This window comes from Cydia strobilella, chromosome 11, assembly GCF_947568885.1.
Source record: "Cydia strobilella chromosome 11, ilCydStro3.1, whole genome shotgun sequence".
In the NCBI taxonomy this organism is placed as follows: Eukaryota; Metazoa; Arthropoda; class Insecta; order Lepidoptera; family Tortricidae; genus Cydia; species Cydia strobilella.
Genome location: NC_086051.1, coordinates 11,863,160 through 11,883,592, shown reverse-complemented (window position 1 = coordinate 11,883,592; position 20,433 = coordinate 11,863,160). Strand labels below are relative to the sequence as shown.

Below are 20,433 nucleotides of genomic sequence, written 5' to 3'. Positions count from 1 at the left end.
GTCAGTCACAACTGAAACAAAGGGCAATGTTGAAAAACAACACCCTTTATACAGTTCATTGTTTATAAAGTAACATTGTGTGTTGCTTGGTAAATAATTAATGTTAATACTACCTAGATCGCCAACAAAGGTAGGTATGAAGAAAGGTCTTTTGTTCGCTGAAGATAAGCTTTAATGTCATAGTCATATCATTGACCTTTAACAAAAGGGGTCTAAGTGCACTTAGGTGAAGATATTCCAAGAAGAAAACTGAGATAACTACTGGTTTGTAATCAATCAATCAAATTAATAAAAACAAAATGGTGTCTATGCTGTAAAAACTCGTTTACATAGTTATTGTTTATGTGATGAAAGAAGTTTTACCTTATTTATATGACATGACGCTCTCTAAAATAACATGAATGTAGATATAGTTACTTTAAAGAATGAAAACGAAGCAAGCGGGAAACGGAAGAGAAGGTAGTAGTGGAAAAGACATGTGCGGCTGGTTCATAATATTATACTAAAAATTTCCCGGCCCGGCCCGGTGTCTGCGTCGGGCCACCAATGCGAGCGCTCATTGAAAATGCTCCTCGATATGGAGCGAAACATGTCGAGCAATCATCGACTTCATAAACGTGAGTGACCCGGTTGAATATATTTAATTATAGATAATTTTGATTATTATTAGATTACTGCAATTGGTTTCAATATGATGAACTAATTAAAACTATGTGTTCCAGTCATGGGATGTATAGCGCCATTAAATTTAAAACTAGGTAACAAGAATCAATGAAAAATTCTCTATGGCTGTTGTTTATGGCACAATGTTGCCAGTGTTTTAAAACTGATGATAAATACTTATTTTACAGGATTTGTCTGAACCATCCCAATAACTACCATCCCATTTAATTACTGGTGCCAGCCAGTCCCGTTACAGAGGTGGTTACTATTACCTATATATACCTAGCCTTTCGTTTTGAATGAATCAACGAGTGAAAATCACAGCAATTGAACATTGAACTAGAATCCTCAAAAATATTTAATGGTCATTAAAATTATACAAGCATTATGCATTAAAGTCCGTAACTTAAACCCCATTTTAATACCATTGATCGTTATGTAATCTATCTACAATCAACTTGTTCTCATATTCGTCCAACTCGTATAACCGGGATTGCATGTCCTAAGTTTTGTTTTAGTTGACTAGGACTAAATATTAGTCTATTCTTAAAAGAATCTCTGGTCTGATAAAAGTTGAATTGAATGCCTTTGCCTACATCAAAATAAGATGTAAGTGCAATTCCATTCTTTGCTTTTATATTCTCATATTCTCCTGATAAATTGACATTCATTAAATATTAGTTCGACGCAACCCAAACAGGTAAATTGTTTCATAAAATAATCGCACGCAGTTTAGTTATGGTTTTAAATCCACGGAGTGTGGTAAAACAGTAATTCGTAGTTGAAGTGTTTTGAAAACTCTATGATCGTCTGCAAACGCAATGCGACACGCTCTCGATGTTGACACGCAGTAATAGGAAACCGTTGGAAGCGTGTGAATTCTAGTATTGTACTGCTTGTAATTTGACTTATCTTCTGTCTTCATCTTTATAATTTTTGAGATTCTTGTTGTTGCAGTATTCATTAGTACTTTCTATGTACGTTCTTTAAGACTCAAAGTCTACCATTTCTTCGATTTTATCTTAACTACATTTTCTCTGCGTTTTCCTTCTTCGCATTTTTTATGATTACCGTTTCAAATATTGTGAATTACATGTTGATCAATTATTATATTCCTGACCTTTAAAAGCATCCTCAAACAAATCATTAACATTACTTATTCTTAATGACTCAATATGGATTACAAAACTCTCGAACTAACACATTAAACTTCAACGGTACACCAATACGTTTTAGTCACAGTGTTAAAGACCAAGGCATTTTACTGGACAGTACAATGAATTGGAGAGCACCGGTTGCTTAGATTAGCCGAAAAGTTATGGGCTCTCTTCATTCACTAAACAAACTAAAGCACTATTTGCCCTTATAAACACTCTAATTCTACCTATAATTGATTATGGTGATGTGTGTTATCCGGACCTATCTGAAGAACTTATCAATAAGTTGGATCGCCATCTCGATAACTGCATTCGTTTAATTTTTTGCCTGCGCAAATTACGAACATATCTCTGCATACCGCTCTCAGCTTGGCTGGCTTCCCATCCGTCAACGACGCAGTGTTAGCATGCTTTGCGCTCTATACTCTGTGTTAAACGATCCACACTCTCCTGTATATCTCAAGTCCCTCTTTCAATACTACGGCGTTTCTCGCGACCGTCAGCATCGCTCTTCTGGCAATAAGTTCGCTTTTAAGAAATCTGTACGTGCTTTCTTTGCTGATATAATAATAATAATATTCATATTTATTTATTGTATCCATGGTACACAGGTGTTACATATATAATAGTTTGTTTCACATGGGCCCTGGTAGGGCAAGGCAATTATCTTAAATCTAAAGATTAATTTATATATGTACAATATATTTAACAGTGTCTTATTTACTACTTACTTACTTACTCCTCTGGCGCAGCGACCCAAAGTGTGTCTTGGCCTCCAACACGACAGTTCGCCACTGATCCCGGTCCTGTGCAGTTTCTCGCCAGTCTTGGACCTGGAGCTCGCGCAGATCAGCGTCCACCACATCCGCCCATCGGTACCTAGATCGCCCGACCGGGCGGCGTGCTGTCGGTTTTCCCTCAAACGCTCTTTTCACCGCCCGATCGTCTCCCATTCGCTCCAGATGGCCGAGCCACCGAAGCCTTTGCGCCTTTGTCACACCAATGATGTTTGGTTCAGCAACTAATTGTTCAATTTCGGCGTTTTTGCGGATTCTCCAACTGCCATCGGGTCTCTGCGTTGGACCGAGGATTTTTGCGGAGAATCTTCCTCTCAGCCACCAGCAGCTTACTTTCCAACGCAGTGTCCTATTTAACTTTTAATAATTTCATAGTTATTTCTAAAGTCAATAACTGATTTTATTTTACCAGAAATTATAAAATTAAATATACAATAATAATATTATATATGTTTATGTCAAAAATATCGATACCTATATAATGTCAATTTCAAGCTTAAATTAAAAAATTTAAAATGAGACATGTTCAATAAATACACTAAACTACAAAAGAATTACATTTCATCTTCGAAAAAATCTTTAAGCCTACAACAGCACTTATTAATTAAAAAGTCCTTTAACTGCTTATTGAATAGCGTTTCTGATGTCTGCAATTTAATGTCGTCTTAATAATACTTATTGCACACTACAAAATAAAGGTTACAGAGAATACGGTTATGGAATTTAACTAATATAAACTATAACTTTTATTTAATTTGGATATAATGAAGGATTCCTAGTTTTAGTTTTATAATTTATATATTATATTGTATATGTATGTATTGTAAATATTTTGATGTTCTTGCATACGTACGTTCAATTTTAATTTAGCTTTGCGTTTTATATTTTGTTAGTAATAGTAGCAGTAGCGCCCACAATCTCGACTTTACCTTAAGGTTGAATGGTAGAGAATACTTTTGGCATTAAGTCCGCCTTTTGTACGATAAGGTCGATAAGTTTTTCTTTTGTGCAATAAAGATTAGATAAATAAATAAATTAACCACAACACCCGTTATCATTTATCAACTACACAACAAGTGCTACCTACTATTTTTCCGCAACGTAATTACTAATATATGGCAAACAATTGATTAGCCCTGCAAACAATTCATTCATGTGTCTTAATTGCCTTCGCTATTGTACTTGAGCCTGTATTTAGAAGCAAAATGTTCAGGTATGCGAGCGTTATCACAGCCGATAGCTGTAGTAGGCGGTAGCGACTCCTTGATAACCGCACGCTCACCAACACAACCTCACACATGCTCATTGTAGTCACTGTACATCATTAACGCTATCCGTGTGTAACACCGAGTATATATCTCTTTGTTTTCTTTGCAACCGCCGCTGGTTATCTGACAACTGGACGTTTATTTAATTTAGCATCGTTTACTTTGCAACGAGACCAGGAATGGAACAGGCCACGAACTTATCACTCCAATAAAATGTTCCGACGGCACACACTTGTCTCGTTATATCAATACGAAGGTACTAAATAATTAGCTTAGTAGTAAGTGCTTATCTTAAGTCAATAATGCATGTCATGTACCTAGTTTGTTTACTTGATTAGGAATCTTACTACTTTAGGAGAAGTACCTACTTGGCTTCCAATTTAGCTTGTTTCATAATAATGTATGTATGTATACATACTCTTTATTGTACAAAACACAGAACACAAAAATGGCACAGGATAGGCAGTACAAAGGCGAACTTATTCCTTTAAGGGATTTCTTCCAGTTTACCTTTGAGTAGATGAGAATTGATGATGAACGGTAGACAAATATAGCACAGTACAGACTAGTGGAAAGTCAATAAAATTATAAAAGGGGGCAAAAATAAGATAAAAATTTGAAGTAAAATAAATTGGGTGTAGTACTTACTATAATTTATTATATTATCCCACAGTTTGTGAAAGAGAAACACGAATCTATTTAACCGAATTATTTTATAATTCGAGCGCTCGTGAAAATAATAACATAAATCATCTGTGGCACTGACAACCACCTGCGTATAGTCCGACAGGAAATTGTAGATAATTATTGAGGGCGCACTTTATACGTAACTATCACATTTTTGACGGAAATGCTTAAGCATGGCAACAGTTTAGTATGGATATTTTTTAGTTCCATTTTATTTAATTGCTACTATTTTATGTCGCACTATACCTAGTTGTTCTTCCTAATAGGGCATTTTGGATTTATGTCGCCGTCTCTTTCCCTCGCTTGTTTGTTATGAATCCCATCAGATTTATGTTTGTGATTATCTAACAGGGTCTTGTTTATACTCGTATGTACGCCCTCCACTTCGTTAATCATTGGACTTGCTAGTCTTGCTACGTAACAATTAGCTATGTCAAAGGCCAGCACGGGCGCACACATGGCTGCACGAGGCATTTATTTGATTACTGTGGCTTCAGAATCCACATTATCGGCATCAGTATCACTATCATCAATTTATGCAGTTACAAGTTACAATCAAAGTAAACTTATTAAATCAAGAAGTTAAGTACTGTCGCGCTTTTAATTTGGTTAACTTTTTATTCATCTGATTGTGTCGTAGATGATCAGTATAATCGTTACACTTAACTCTCCTCATTTGCTTCTCTTTTGTTTATGTTATTGTTTATTAATAGCGATAATTGTATTTAGATTTGAATAAAGTAAAAAATATAACTTTAACTCTTGAGTCCAACCAGGGCGACCTGGGCTAACTTTATCTCTTTTAAAAATAACTCTCGGCTCGAGGCTTACACGAGCGCAAATTTAATGACCTAGCGTGGATACTTTATAAACTATAAAGCATATGTGCCATTCTCGACCAAAAGGGTACTTATTGCCGATTGTCAATAAGGCGCAATTTTCATTTAGTTTCAATTTGAAATCAACCTTATCGACAAGCGACAATGTAGTACCTTTTGGTTGAAAACGTCACATATTATGTTAATTAGCAATAGAAACAAGCCTAACTTGTCGTTACCAAGGAAGCCCACAGGTCACAGGCTTTTAGAAATGTTGCTTATTGTTTCTCGAGACCTTAGCTGTGATTTAGGATAGGATTTAGTTAGCCTATTTTTTATCCAATCTGCTTTTTATCGATTCCCCATACAAACTTCTACCCCGCTTTTTACCCCCATAAAGGATGATTTCTGGGATAAAAACTACCCTATGTCGTTCCCCGGGACTCAAACTATTTCTATACCAAATTTCAACTAAATCGGTTCAGCGGTTTAAGCGTGAAAAGGTAATAGACGGACAGACAGACACACTTTCGCATTAATAATATTAGCATGGATTAATGTCTGTAGAAATTAATACAGTAAACAACTGCGAAGCATTCACATATTTCGTTATTATCATACTTATTATTGATTTTATGTTGCTCACTGCTAGACAAAAAAAATAACTGTACCGTACCTACTCCAAAAATCAAGCATTATCTATAGGCGCCTGCTAGGTGGGTTGGCTAAGCAGGCCACATAACGATCAACACAATAGTGCACGCCGAGCGCCCACTAGGCGGGCACCAGGGCTCTGCCGAGTTTCATAGTCAGACATCTTGTTATTTTTATTTTGTTAGTTCTTAGTCTCGCCGCTACATGACACATTTACAAAGTAATTTTAATGTAAGCCTAAATAACGTAAAAATTATACGATTATCAGATACTGATATTCCAGTAATCCATGGTCATGGTTGGTCATGGGCAATGGTGATTTGATTTTAGAAATCAAATGCAAGTTGATATTGATGCATGTCTCAATAATATAATTAATTAAGTATTAAAACTTCTATGCTGGGATCAGCCCTGCTAGTCGTGGCGATGGGCCGCAAGGTGCCTCTTTGGGGTAGCCTGTTGTTATCTATGAATATCAATAGCAACAACCCGCCTTGTGGGTTGTCTCTGTCTGGCATATGAGCAAAAGATACGAGTGCCATTTATTATTATTATTTATAATGTGTTAAAGTTGACTCTAAATCATACTTTGCATAATTTTCCGAAGTCCTGTGTTAATCTGTAATGTGTGCACTTGTTTTAAATTCATCAAAGAACTGTCACAAAGGTACGTCACAAGCAGAATATTTGGCTGATGGTCATGACCCATTTTAGAATCGGAATCATGCAACAGTCACAAAGTCACAGAATGAAGCACCTGGCTGGATCTAAAAATCATCGTCGTTCCTTTGCAGTTGTACTTGTCTAGAATTCATTTGGGCCTTTTGTTCTTGATTGTGTCAGTTGTTTGTTATGATTTTATGAAATTAGCTCAGCATACAAATAGATTCGTGTTATGAAATGAAGTAAGTAGTTATGAATTATGATTGTAAAGTGTCGTCCGCCGCGTCCGCGCTGGGTCGGAGTTTATCTGGCTAACTGGACTGCTATTTAATCGCTTTTCGAGCTTCTGTCTCAAGTGATCCAATACAAGTGTGACCTTAAAATAGCGGAAGAGCTATATGTAGTCAGAGACCAAAATTATGCTGGTTTTCTCGAGGCTCATACTCGGACAGCGAAAGAAACAGCAGAACTTCTCGACGCCGGCCTCTCCTCGAGTACTTTTCCTTCTTGTTCTATTTTAAAGTGCATACTATTAATTACAATTAACACTACTACGATGTTGACAACGTTGATGGCTCTGATCTCTCTTTGGTATTGCAATTATTGTTAATGTTTGTGAGAACCTTTGACCTGCATCATGTCACTTGTTCCTCTAGAATGCTATGTGTATATGTGTTGATGATTGGTTTTTAGTTTGAAGTAACGTCATTCACGTGTAGAACTTTTCTACAGAATATCTCAGAATGCAAAGTCAAAACTCATTGTCTTTCTTTTTTCCTTTTTTTTGAAAAGTTGTTCCACCCCATATCATTTGTTTTTTGCATCCTATATCACTTGCTTTTGTTCTTTGTTTAGCACAATTTGATTGATTGCAACTTTTATTGGAAACCACAAACCAAAGTCTAAAAGTCTAGGTCTATAGTTCAGGTCCACAAGTTCAAAAGAACAGGTTTTCATAGACAAGCATTACAAACATTTTAACAGCATCTGGAGAAGAGATAAAATGAGTTACCACTTTAACAGCTTAACTACATATTCTCGCAAGCCGATAAGGAAGGAAATTCGCGTTAGGTATTATGCATATTCAACTGTCGTAAAAGTATGTAACTATAAGTGTAATGTTTACATATTTAAATAAGGGTGGCGGAGCGCTGAGTTTTGAGTCATTTACTTGCGGAGACAATAGGTATCTTGTCTGGATTAACCATCCTTCTTAATTAAAAAGGGTTAATTTCGTAGGATTTATCTTCGGCTTGCCTGCTCATAAGAGCAGCTACCTCCCAGTTTCCGACCATTGTAAGATCAGGTTTATCAAAAAAAATGCTGGAAACAGTGATCCCTACTCCCTATATACTTAACTAAATGTGACCAAACTCAAGTTATTCCACTTCATAATTCGATTACTTACGTATTCTATCTCCGTGATATGGATATGAAACGTCCTGATTTAACTTTAAAACACCTTTGAGAGGGCTCATGTTTACGATATCGCGAAATTTGCAAGTAGGAACTCGTCATTATCATGCAGTCAAATATTGATGTTTTGATAAAAGATAACGGTAAGACGGTGGGATATATAAATACATTTACATAGATAGAGCACATATAGACTCGAGGTAATCTGATTAAGCTCACAATCTCTGGATTGAGTTCAGATGATATTTTGACAACTTGAAGAGATCTTCGAATCCTTTATTTGCTTTGGGTACGTACGTCTGGAAACGGAATACGTAATCAACTAATAACGTTCTTTATACTGCTCTTTTGTATTGCAAGTTAAATTTGTAGAGAAGATATAAAAGTGATGAAAGATAGTTATTGTCTAGTCCAAATGAACGTTAAACAAAAAGAGTAGGCCAAAACGAAAACAAAGTTTTGGAAAAACAGAAAACGGGTTGACAAGACAGGTAGCCGACACGGACATGGATGAGGCGCTCAGAAACAACCTAAATAAAGCAGGCTAGCCGCGGGGAGTAGCCGTCTCGACGGACGCAAACCCACACACGTGCCTCGCACATACCCATGCTCCCATACATTCACACCACACGCACACAGGCACTCCCCAGACGAAAATAAAATCCACTCGTATGCGCCTTGCAAATAGGAAGGTGGCTCGTGCACGCGAGCCGGCCGAATGAACGAACAGATCCTTACGTTTCGTGGCACTGTCGCAAGACGGTCACGGGCGCAGCATCGCAGGCCACGGGTCACAGCAACGTTCACTAGTCGCCGGTCACTCCAAACAGGTTTAGTTCCCGACGGAAAAATACACCGGTGACGTCTACTAACATTCGGCACTCGCGGCGACGCGGGTTTCACTGCGGTCACTGGGCAGGAAAATCAACGAGCGGAGATTAGCATGAATGATATCATACAGTTGAAATATTTACGCGGAGCGTCCGTTGTCGGCGCAGGTCGCGACGCGACTGGCGTCGGCATCGGCAGGCGGCACTACGGCGGAGCCCCGTGCGTAGTGAGTGGCCATGAGACGCGGGGACGAGGAAACCCGGCGCGAGTACGCCTGGCCGCGGCAAGGGACGCGGGCCGGGCGGGGGCGCGGATTAATCACGTAGTAAGTGTTCCCCCCGCCACCCGCGACCCGCGGCGCCGCCAGAACCAGAACCTGCACGATACATAAATAAATACTAATGCAATACGGACGAGCGCTCGTGGTGCCAGACTGAAACCGGACACTTCTCGGGGCGAAATGAGTTTCTATGTGAGCATTGCCACTGAATCTTGGCTGCTCCGCCACGCCTGTCGCGTTAAGCCTTTTAAGTCCGTAAAACATGCGATTGAAATTGTGCAACGATAGAGCTTCCTAAAAAGCGTTTGGAAGCCTGGTATTACACGCAGTTAGGATATTTAAGATTATGTTTATGAATCAATTTTTATTACTTCAAGTAAGTATCTAATTAAAAAACGGGATTTGTACTATGTATTTCTTATCAGACCTTTCTATCGACATTGACATGGCTCTATAAGACAGAATATTATTTTAATTATAAATCTAGATGCCTCTTCCCTTGATTGATAGTTACAATCGTACCTTTACCAAGCTGCCATCAAGTAAAAAAAGGATTAACCACTTTAATTTCATATCTGAGACTCCACGTCAAATTTTAAAGGTGAAAATGATTGATCTCGAGGCGGAGCACGTAGTATTCGTAACCGGTCCTATTGATGTGCACTGTGCAGCCAAACAACATGATAGACGTTCTGGAAAGGCTCTCGGACCGGTTTGCGAGAGCATGTTGTCATTTCTAGCAATGATGTGACGGGTCTACACTCTTTGCGAAACTCTACCATTTACTTGTCACTTTTACAAGAAAAGTATTATCACTCAAAACTGCTATCAATTACATATAGTTGGTAAACTTGCTAGATATTATAATATACAATACCCGATCTCCGAAGTCCAAATGTAGAGAACGTTTGGATTGGGATTTGTTTAATAAAAACACACGCCTATTCTGATTTTAATAATCGGTTATGAATTAGATCAGATCCATAACTAATCCAGATCTAATTCATAATTCATAACCTGTTATTCAAACCAGAATACGCCTGACAGTCAAATATGAACTTGGGACGTATTCAGTAGCATACACTATGATAGCTTTTTGATACATACCTACTGCGGAATTCACTAAATTTAAAATAAAATCATATTTTATATCTATGAATCCGCCCGTTGATATTTGTCCTTATTTCCTTCCCTAAAAATTTACCCATGATATGACAAATTACCAATTCATTCATACCAATTTAACTATGTAAGACTGGGACCTATTCAGAGAGATGACGGCACCTGGAGGATCCGAAAAAATGCCGAGATCGAGGAGTTAGTGGCCGAACCCAATATCATCGGTGAAAGGAAAGCCCACAGACTTCGCTGGTTTGGTCACCTACTCAGAATGGGAGAGGGTCGGGCTGTCAGAGGGCGTTCTTGGAACGAGCGACTGGTAGTCGTCCGGTGGGCCGGCCCAGGTATCGTTGGGAAGACAGTGTGACGGCGGATCTGCTTCAGCTTCGCGTCAGTAATTGGCAGGAAGTTGCGCGGGATCGGGACAGGTGGCACGCTCTCATTTCGGAGGCCAAGATTCTCTTTGGATCACTGAGCCAAAATAGTTAGTTAGTTAGTTTAAATATGTATGTATAATAAACCGAACGGTTTGGCTTGTACCTATGTGAAGGTAGCTTTACGAATTCGACTACATAATTCTATAAATTGTGGGTATTAGGTGTGGTGAGGGTGAGTCTGTATTCCTGCAGGCTTTGGCTTTGTGGCTTCGCCTCAATGAGCTTTGAGTTGAGACGTGACCGAAATGTATTGTCTGTGGCGCCATTATGGTAACGTTACACGTTGGCCTTTTATAGACCATCAAAGATATTTAAATTGATTTAGTATTCTTAACGGCTAGTTTTTAGAAGACTGTATGGTCACGTGATTCTATAGAATACATTATATTGCGTATATCTTCACTAATCGGACAGAAGACTATATATTTATTTCATGAAATCTCCCTCGAGGAATCGAAATTAGGTAGAGATGTGAAAACGAAGTCAATCATAAAATGCTTTATAATATAAAGTATGTTATATTTTTATGGCTTACTCTCAGAAATATTCCTAGGTACATTGGTATCTAGAATCAGAGTAATCCGTCGATTACGATCTTGTATGAAATTACTACGAGTACGAATAAACATGTGTTTTCATGCATTTACTATATAAATATCTCTACACCAAAGAAATAAAGGTTTTTTTTTACCTTAGCCTTGATGCTTAGCAGGCATCGTAAACTGCGAGCAAAATCCATTGAAATGATGTATGACAACCAGTAACAACCCTAGAACTTCAATGGATTTCGCTCGCAGTTTACGATGCTTGATGATTAGGTATGTAACATTGATTAACTTTTATTCTGAAATCGCAGAATATGCGAAAGGTTAATTAATCCTGTATGTAACTAATTTTCCCCTATCTTCTTTAACTAGCATATCGCTCCACATGTAAACGTGATTAAACAGAAATATTGCACGTGATACCTATACCTAAAGAAAAGGAAATCTGGGTTTACGAGTTGATGTCTAAATTAGATAGGGTAGAGGTATGACGTCATGACGAAACTCATCATGAAAACAGATTTCGTGCTAAGCAGAAGGTTAGAAATTTATTTCCGGATATTACATATTCCAATATTAATTTGAAAATAATCCATTTTATCTCGTAGTGGCCAAGCCAGGATATCAATAAGAATACCGCGAAAGTGCAATAAAGTAGAGATATGACCGCAATTTGGATCACCGTCGTTTGAGGAAAACGATAAAACTTATTGTGGCCCAATCTAGGTTGCTTTGGCAATATATGACTGCAGATAAGAAGCTCTAAATATGTATAAGCTAAAAAGATATATTTAGCGAGCAATTATTTACTCATTAACACAGTTTTAGTTATATATAAAAAATACAATAATACTCTACATATAGTTTAGCGAAAAAATATGTCTACTAATTAGGTATTTATTAAGTAAATAAAAATAAAGACATAAAAAGGAGTTGATAAAAATGGCAACAATTTGTCTTGACAATACAATTTACCTGTATACTCTGTAAAGTCACACTTAAATTGGCCTAACCAAATAATTTAATAACTTGTATTGTATTTACAACAAATAACTTAAAACTTGTGTATAGTTAGTTAGTACATTATATTTTTAGTTAAAATAACTGAACATTACTTATTTGTCACCGAAAGCAGACTTCGATCAAAATAATAGGTAACGTGTCAAATACTAAACCATGTATAAAACATTTCTTTTTTTTAAGTCTACACACATATAGCATCAAAGCAATAAGAATATTTGTTCAACGATATCGGTGCAAATTTTTCCTTAAAGTTTAATTCATCTTCAAAAGCTGTACTTTTCAATCCATTGTTATTTATCTTTCACGGTTTGTTCGCCTTACAACGATAAGTAAGTTGCGAATTGCGATTGTCTCATCCATGGCTCAAAGCGTTCTCGGTAAATATCAATAAGCAATAATGATTAAGTGGGCAGCTATTTAAACGTAATCCGGGCTTTTGTTCGAGAAACGGTTCCTTAGGTAAGCTTACAGAATTTGGCCCGTCAGTAAATGTTCCCGGCTTAGAATATTTGGGTCATTAACTCATAATCATAATATAGTCTACACTGTTAAGTGACAGTTCGTTAACCTTAGTGCAAAATTATAATGCATACTACATACACAAAATAAGTAATAGTACTACCGTACAAAAAAAGAAACTTCCTACAAAACCGAAGTTTGACAGCGATTCAGGGACGCATCATGTTGTCCATTTCTTAAGTATGGTACTATCCCTTTCGGCTATTTAGGGTTGTCAAAATTCAGGGTATTATTTTATCTGTGGTCATATACGCAAAGGGACGTCAAGTTGTAGTACTAACCCTAATAATTGTTAGGAGCAATGCTGAGCCGAACGGAGCCGAAAATGCCCGAACGCTCTAGTTTCCTATTACCCCTGCTACCTGTACAACTAAGACGGAGGGGGTTTTCGCCAACATAAGTCATAACCAAAAAGTAGGCCCCTGTAGCCTTAAATTTGGGAAACAGAAAAAATATTGCTTTTGAATAACATATATTAGGATATAAAAAAATATACCTACTATATCTACCTAATAATAAACTTATTTAAATGAGAATATCTAATGAATAATGTGGAAATATATATGAAACGAAATGAAAATGCCACAAAAAAGTACAAAATATAAACTAAACTAAATTAAAATAACTATTCTTATAATATTAAATATACCTTGTACTTAAGGTATAATATAATTAAGTATAGTTTAATTAAGTTATAGTATATTTCTAAATAATGTGGCAAACGGTTTTGGCGTCAGCATGATGCTGAAAATGCTGAAAATTTTGTAAGTTAAAATGATTTTATTTTTAACCGACTTCCAAATCTCAAAAGGAGGAGGTTATCAATTCGGTTGTTTTTGTTTTTTAGGGTTCCGTACCTCAAAAGGAAAAAACGGAACCCTTATAGGATCACTCGTGCGTCTGTCTGTCCGTCTGTCAGAGCCTATTTTCTTCGAAACTACTGGACCAATTCAGTTGAAATGTGGTATACATATGTAAGTTTGTGACCCAAAGACGGACATGTAACGTAAACAAATGAATTTTAAACACGGGGACCACTTTTGGGGAGGTAAATGATAAAATTAAAAAATAAAGTTTTTCAAACTATATCGTGTTACATATCAAATGATCAGCTCATTATGAGAATCTCAAATATATTTTTTTTATAATTTTAGGATAAACAGTTTAGAAGTTATTCAAGAAAATAGGCAAAAAATGACCATTCCCCCCCTTTATCTCCGAAACTACTGGGTCAAAAATTTTGAAAAAAATACACAAAATAGATCTTTACCTACAGATCACAGGAAAACCTATTAGAAATGTGCAGTCAAGCGTGAGTCGGACTTAATTCCTTAGTTTTTGATCCTACCCCTACGGGTTTTTTAAAGACATTTCACTCACGTTTCACATAAAAAATACATTGTTTAAACTGTGTAATGGCCGGTTTTTTTAAATGTTTGTTACTCCATATCTTCGTCATTTCTGGACCGATTTTGAAGTATATACATACAGATTGGTCCCGTTTTTGTCAAAACGCAGTTTTGATAATGAGATCCATGAGGAACCGAGGGAACTCCTCGTGAAGTGATTTTAGTATTTTCATCAACAAATCAAGCATTTAGATTTAAAAAAGTGACATTTGATAAAGTTGAACTGCTGATGATGATTAGAATGGAACTCTTCAACGACGCATAGTTCACGTTTGGCGAACATGAACATACATTAAATAATTCAACACTATTGTTTATCAAATATTCCCATTGTATTCCCAGGAACGGGAATATTCTCGGCACATCACTAGGACCGCCAGAGAGCTTAACTCGCCCATTCAGAACCTTTGTGCAGTAATAAACGATTCTGATAACGCTAAAACACCATGAATAGATACGTAAAGTGCAACAAATGTAATGCAATGATATTTGTTTTATCTCTGTATATGTTCAAAAACATTACACACGTAAAATATGATGCCAATATGATTACAGTATCAAATTACTACAATAACGCGCTGTATATCTGAACTATATGAGTAATGATAATAATATGAATATATCTGAACGCCTCTAGCTCTTTATTCCACTACAATCTACATGAATAGGTAACACATCGCAGAGATCCTTGGCGATGTTTTTTCAAGACCCAAATTACATTTTATAGTTAGGTATACTTATGTACTACTTAAGTACCTATTTTGTGCGCGTTCGTAAATGCGTACACCAAAATCGGAAAACAATAACAATAACTCATGTTCTCACACAATAATAGTGCTCAAATAAAAGCCAATGATTGTCATAATGATTAAAATAAATGAATTTCCGAACGCAGTTGAACTCCGAGGGCCGACGGTCGATTCGCTGCGCATCGCTCGCGCAGGAAAGATTTAAACGAATTTTGTACAAACGTGTTTGAAAAGGAAAACTATTTAATAATAGTAAGTAGTGGAAATCCTGTTTAAAGATTGTATTGTAACAGAGGAACAGCAGAAGTGTAGGAAGTTTTGCAGACAAAATAATTCCCGGAGAAATACTTAGCACCTGCTTAGAAAACGAGTTGATTGAGTATTAGGTAGACTTATTGTTAGATTTATCAATGTCCGCACCTTTCCAATTTTTGACATATATAACTTATTTGAAGGCATGTGTTAATATATTTTTCACATCACCTAATCCAAAAGGGGCTTTTTCTTCCACGCTAGGAGGGATCAAAGTAGCACTTTTCTTCCCTGCTAGGGGGGATCAAAGTGGCACTTTTCTGTTCTAGGACATGTTTTTTTTCTTTTTTGTATACATTTTTTTTAGGTTAAATAATAATTTGGAATATGATAAAAATTTCCTCATAGGTGATGTGAAAAGCAGTATGTGTCACATGGTAGCAAAATTATTTCCACCTTGGGCGTTAACACTTGAATCCCTAATTACGCTCAGGATTCTATTTTAGATTCCCTCGCTACGCTTAGGATTCAATTATAGAATCCTTCGCTTCGTTCAAGATTCAATGTACGCCCTCGCCGTAAATATGTCATTTTGCTCCCTTGTGGCACAATCTACTATTTAAATCTTTAGTGATTTTTACAGGTGCAGTAAATGCGTGACAAGCCCTAAACTAATGTAAAACTGACAAATACGAGTAATACAAATGATTCAGAAAAACAGACACGAATCGAGAGAGCACATATTTACTAAATGAGATGTTTTTTTTTCTAACGTTCATATGAAATACTGAATAGAGGTATTTTCAATATTTAGGTTCGATTTTTTACAGAAAATATGACTGTTAGTTCTAGTGATATCTAACAGCATTTGCAGGGAAGCTTAAAAGATACAGAAAGAGCGCATCATTCGTCAGCATTGCATTTCACCAGAAGAGACAAACGACTCGGAAGTCACGTCATGAAGCTTAGCCATACATTACCCAAGAAGAGCTACAATTATGTGGTGTGAGTACGAGCTTTGTTTTATGGCGACGTAACGCACATAGTGACAACGCCGTGTTGAGTGCCCGGGGCGGTCGAGTGCGCGCGCCCTGACGCGTGACGGAACCACAGACTGATCTGTGAACTAAGCGTAGCCACTGCTTTGTTGCACTAAGGGCAATTTTTAGCTTGTACACTCAAAAGCAATAAAAACAGGTCATGGAACTTTCTTACAAAGAATTCTAATTTGTTGTTAAGTGTGTAACTTACGTTTCGAGATCCACTTAGCATCTGTTTACTTTTCCAAGAATCGTACCTCCAAAATTAGAATCGAAATCTTTGTATAGCCGAAACACCAGCTCGAACTTTCCTCTTATAAAATTTATATTAAATTCTTGAAATCATTCTGTAGATCTCATGAAATGCCAAGAAATAAACCTGATATTTTTATTTTTTTTCAATGTAAGCCAGTTTTGTACCCGGTATCAGACCATTCTGTTTGTGGAGAATGCTGCTATAATAGTTACTTTATAGTTGGGAATCTTTCCCGTAAGATTGCGGTTCTTCAGACAAATACAAGATATACCTATTTGCTACGGCGCGTGATTTTTCATTATTATTTAGTGCTGAAGCTTAACAATTTAGTAAACAATTGTTTTCCCAGCGACCATTTACTTTACCCTTTGTTTTCATATTTGACAGTTGTCATATGAGAACACAAAATTACATTCAGACTAAAACTAAGAGCCAAGGACTTCGGCGTCCCTTTCAGAAACTTCCTTAATTAACAATCCATGCTATAATATTTATTACTATAATATTTAATGCGATCACAAGCTTTCCAGTCCACCGTCCACCCGTCCACCCAATCCCTTGGCCTAGCGCAGAGTCCACTGCACATTTTCTTAAAAGGATAACAACAACAAGCGCACTATAACCAAATGAGAATATTACAATATTTACGTATTTAGAGAGCGTTAGCACAGTTTGTTGACTCGCCTAATCCTGAGCCTCAGACGTCTGCCATCCCACGCCGCACTCTCATTCTGCTTAATAATTGCCCTCCAATATTTTTTGTTACACGATTTACCTTTTATCACTTTTATATTGTAAAATACTCGTATTTCGGAGATAGTAATATGATCGTAAATTTTTACAAAAGCTTATGATTGGATGATTATGAAATGAAATTTTAAGTCAATAGTAATAAATAATAATAAATGGGTTTACTAATGAATGGGCCAATAGTTATTTGTTATACAAGGGTGCAAAGTTGTATTTTACCCGCGAGTGTTTCAACACACGAGAAGTAAAATACATTTGCACCCGTGTGTAACACAAAACTTTTCACCTCACTATAGCGAGGAAAGTGCAATATCCACAGGGGTTAGATCATCTTCATTACTGGAATCACTCATTTTTTTACGATATTATAACAAAAAACTGAAAATTCTGTATTTTTACGTGAGAAGTTTTAAAGTAACAATTTTGTTGACAATGTTGACATTTCTGACGTATGAAATGTCAATGATGCGTTTTGAAATTGCATCGACTTAACTTGTGCGTTCAGAATTATATTTAACATCATTATTAGAAAACAAACATTTCTTATGGAATTTTAAGGTTTATGACTTAAAATCATTAAATAAAGCTAAATTTGGTATTTTTATTAAATTCTCAAACCATTTATTTAATGATAATTAATATCGAACGAGTTTTGTTATCTGTCAAAAGCAACTTAAACACGCTCCATCCAAGGTCAAATTACTTTCCCCACTAGTGGATAAAATGCGTTTTCCCCCGCTTGTTTTAAAGAATAAAAGACGGCTTTCCGAGCTAGTGAGGGGAAAAAACTTTTCATAAAGTATCACACCACAAACTATTTTACCCAATAATTTTTTTGGTAAAACAACATCACAATTTTACAGTTAGCAAAACACTTTTTTGGCAAATTATTGTTTAACAAATAATTACTTGGTCAAAGCGAAGCGCAAGGGCACTACCTACCTTTTCTCGAAGCACTAAGTCGTTTTTTTGAACCCTTATAACTTAGGTTAGGGTTAGGATTATACCAGATAAACAATAGTGATAGCAGTTCGCCAAAAAACGCTGCAAATGGTCTTAAAGCTATGAAAATACGATTGATCTTTAGTCCATATATATAAATCAATTTGACCCGAAGCACAAGTAAATTAAATAAAAAGGAGAGGAGTTTTGACGTCATCTTTTTTTTGTACGGAAAAATATATATTTTTGTTCAGTAAAAACATATCACATTATTAAATTTCAGACAACTGTTTTAAATAAAAATAATTTTTATAACATACCAAGTTTGGATCCTTCAGATAACCTTCCTAGGAAGCTGAAATTTTGTATGTAAGATAGTCTTAGTACACAAACAACAGAACAATTCAAAAACTTGATTTTTTTTTAAAATGGGGGCGTAATTTTGTATGGGAACACTTCTAACTCTACAAGCCCTAACATCACAAACTCTACACCTTAGTCAAATTATGTGGCTTGGCCGTTTAAACTGATGTTGTTATTTGATTGCAAACTATTTAAATTTATACATAGTATTAATTCTAGAGCCGAATCTCCGCATAGGAAATTTAGTATATACCTACACAGCGTTTGGACACTGAAATATGTAGTCGTAAAAGCGAAAATGCATATCGTTAAGTACCATCCGTCGCTTCCTTCGTGGTTTGGTCGGTACGTTTACCCACCGCACTACAACCAATTGTTTTATTGACAATTTGACACATGCCACGACATACAATGTTTATTAAAAGCTAGTCAGTCACCGAAGGAATTGGCATAATTGGTTTTACAAGTATGAAATTACCAAGTGTTAATATTAGTCAGTGGATTGGATACCTATTTCGCTAAGTTCTAGTCTAAGTTAGTCTGTTTTTGTATTAATTTCAATGTAAAACATATAATTGAATTTTTCATCGCAAATGTGACAAATTCTATATGCTGGTGGCCATCTCCAGGGCTGCCAAATACAACGTGGAAATGCGTCCGTTTTATGTGCTACAGCATGAAATATGCACACATTTGACTTCCCAAAGTGCAAGTGAACCTCTTTATTGCTGCAATTAAAATAACTAGTAATGAGTAGTGCATTCCTAGTGTGCTGCGTGATCACGACGCGGTGATATACAGTGCCCGTGCGCGTACGCACCATGGGACCAGACCGTAGTGACATTGATCACTAGGCTATTTCTAAAGGGTTAGCAACGGGCATGTGACACCTCTGCAGGCATACATTAGCTACGGTAACCAATTGTTTAGTGTTTTTAGAGTATGAAAGATTGACTGTTATAACCAAATTGATTCTTAATAAATTTAAATATCCATTGTTTAGTCCCACTGATGACAGATGACAAATTACAGCACTAGATTATTTTTAAAGGATCGGCAACGCGTAAGTATATGACACCTCTTGAGTTGCTGGCGTCCGTATGCTGCTGTAACCGCTTGGTATCAGGCGGGCCGTATTCTTGTTTGCCACCGACGTGGAATTTTAAAAAGATGCCTCATAAATGTACACCGCACCTTTTCATAAATACTTCTATTCAGGGGGGTTACCTTTTCTCTGCAGCTCACTGTACGTTCATTTCAGTATGTGTCTAATCCGTTAAAGCCATTTTAGGGACAGGCAGCATATTCAGAAAGACACATTACGTAAAATAATATTCAGAGAAAATCTACTTTTCTCTGAAATTGTGATTTTTCTATAATTTTTGAAAAGGTGAAGGTTACTATCCTTTGAATACCAGGAGTTGTATAACCTGTAACGTCATCCTGGCTAAATTTATGCAAGATAAGATTGTATATAGAAATATTTGTTATTTATATGTGTAATCTCACTCCGTTGCAAATGTTCCATAATATAGTATATATTTACATTTAGTTATATGTTTAATAAAGTTAATAACCGACTACAAAATAGAAAATTATCATACCATGTTTGTGACATTAAACATTGGATTTGTAGTCAATAGAATCGCATACCGCTGGCTTGAGTCATAGTTAATTGAAAACCGACCGCATTAACTACACACTGTAAATAGTGTGTAGTTAATGCGGTTAAATTAGTTTTCCGTATGTAAATAACAAAAACGAAACCGAGTGTTATTTTAGAGCGTTACATTTC

At 36.4% G+C, this 20,433-nt stretch overlaps 1 protein-coding gene across 1 annotated transcript in view; it reads right to left on the bottom strand.

Moving 5' to 3' along the window:
• The window catches only part of LOC134745164 (ataxin-1-like), a 42,314-nt gene extending 32,931 nt beyond the window's left edge, over nt 1-9,383 (bottom strand). The window contains exon 1 of the mRNA XM_063679149.1: nt 8,862-9,383. The gene's annotated coding sequence lies outside the window, so the exon portion shown is untranslated. The remainder of the gene's footprint in view (nt 1-8,861) is intronic.
• Between the last annotated feature and the right edge of the window lie 11,050 nt (nt 9,384-20,433).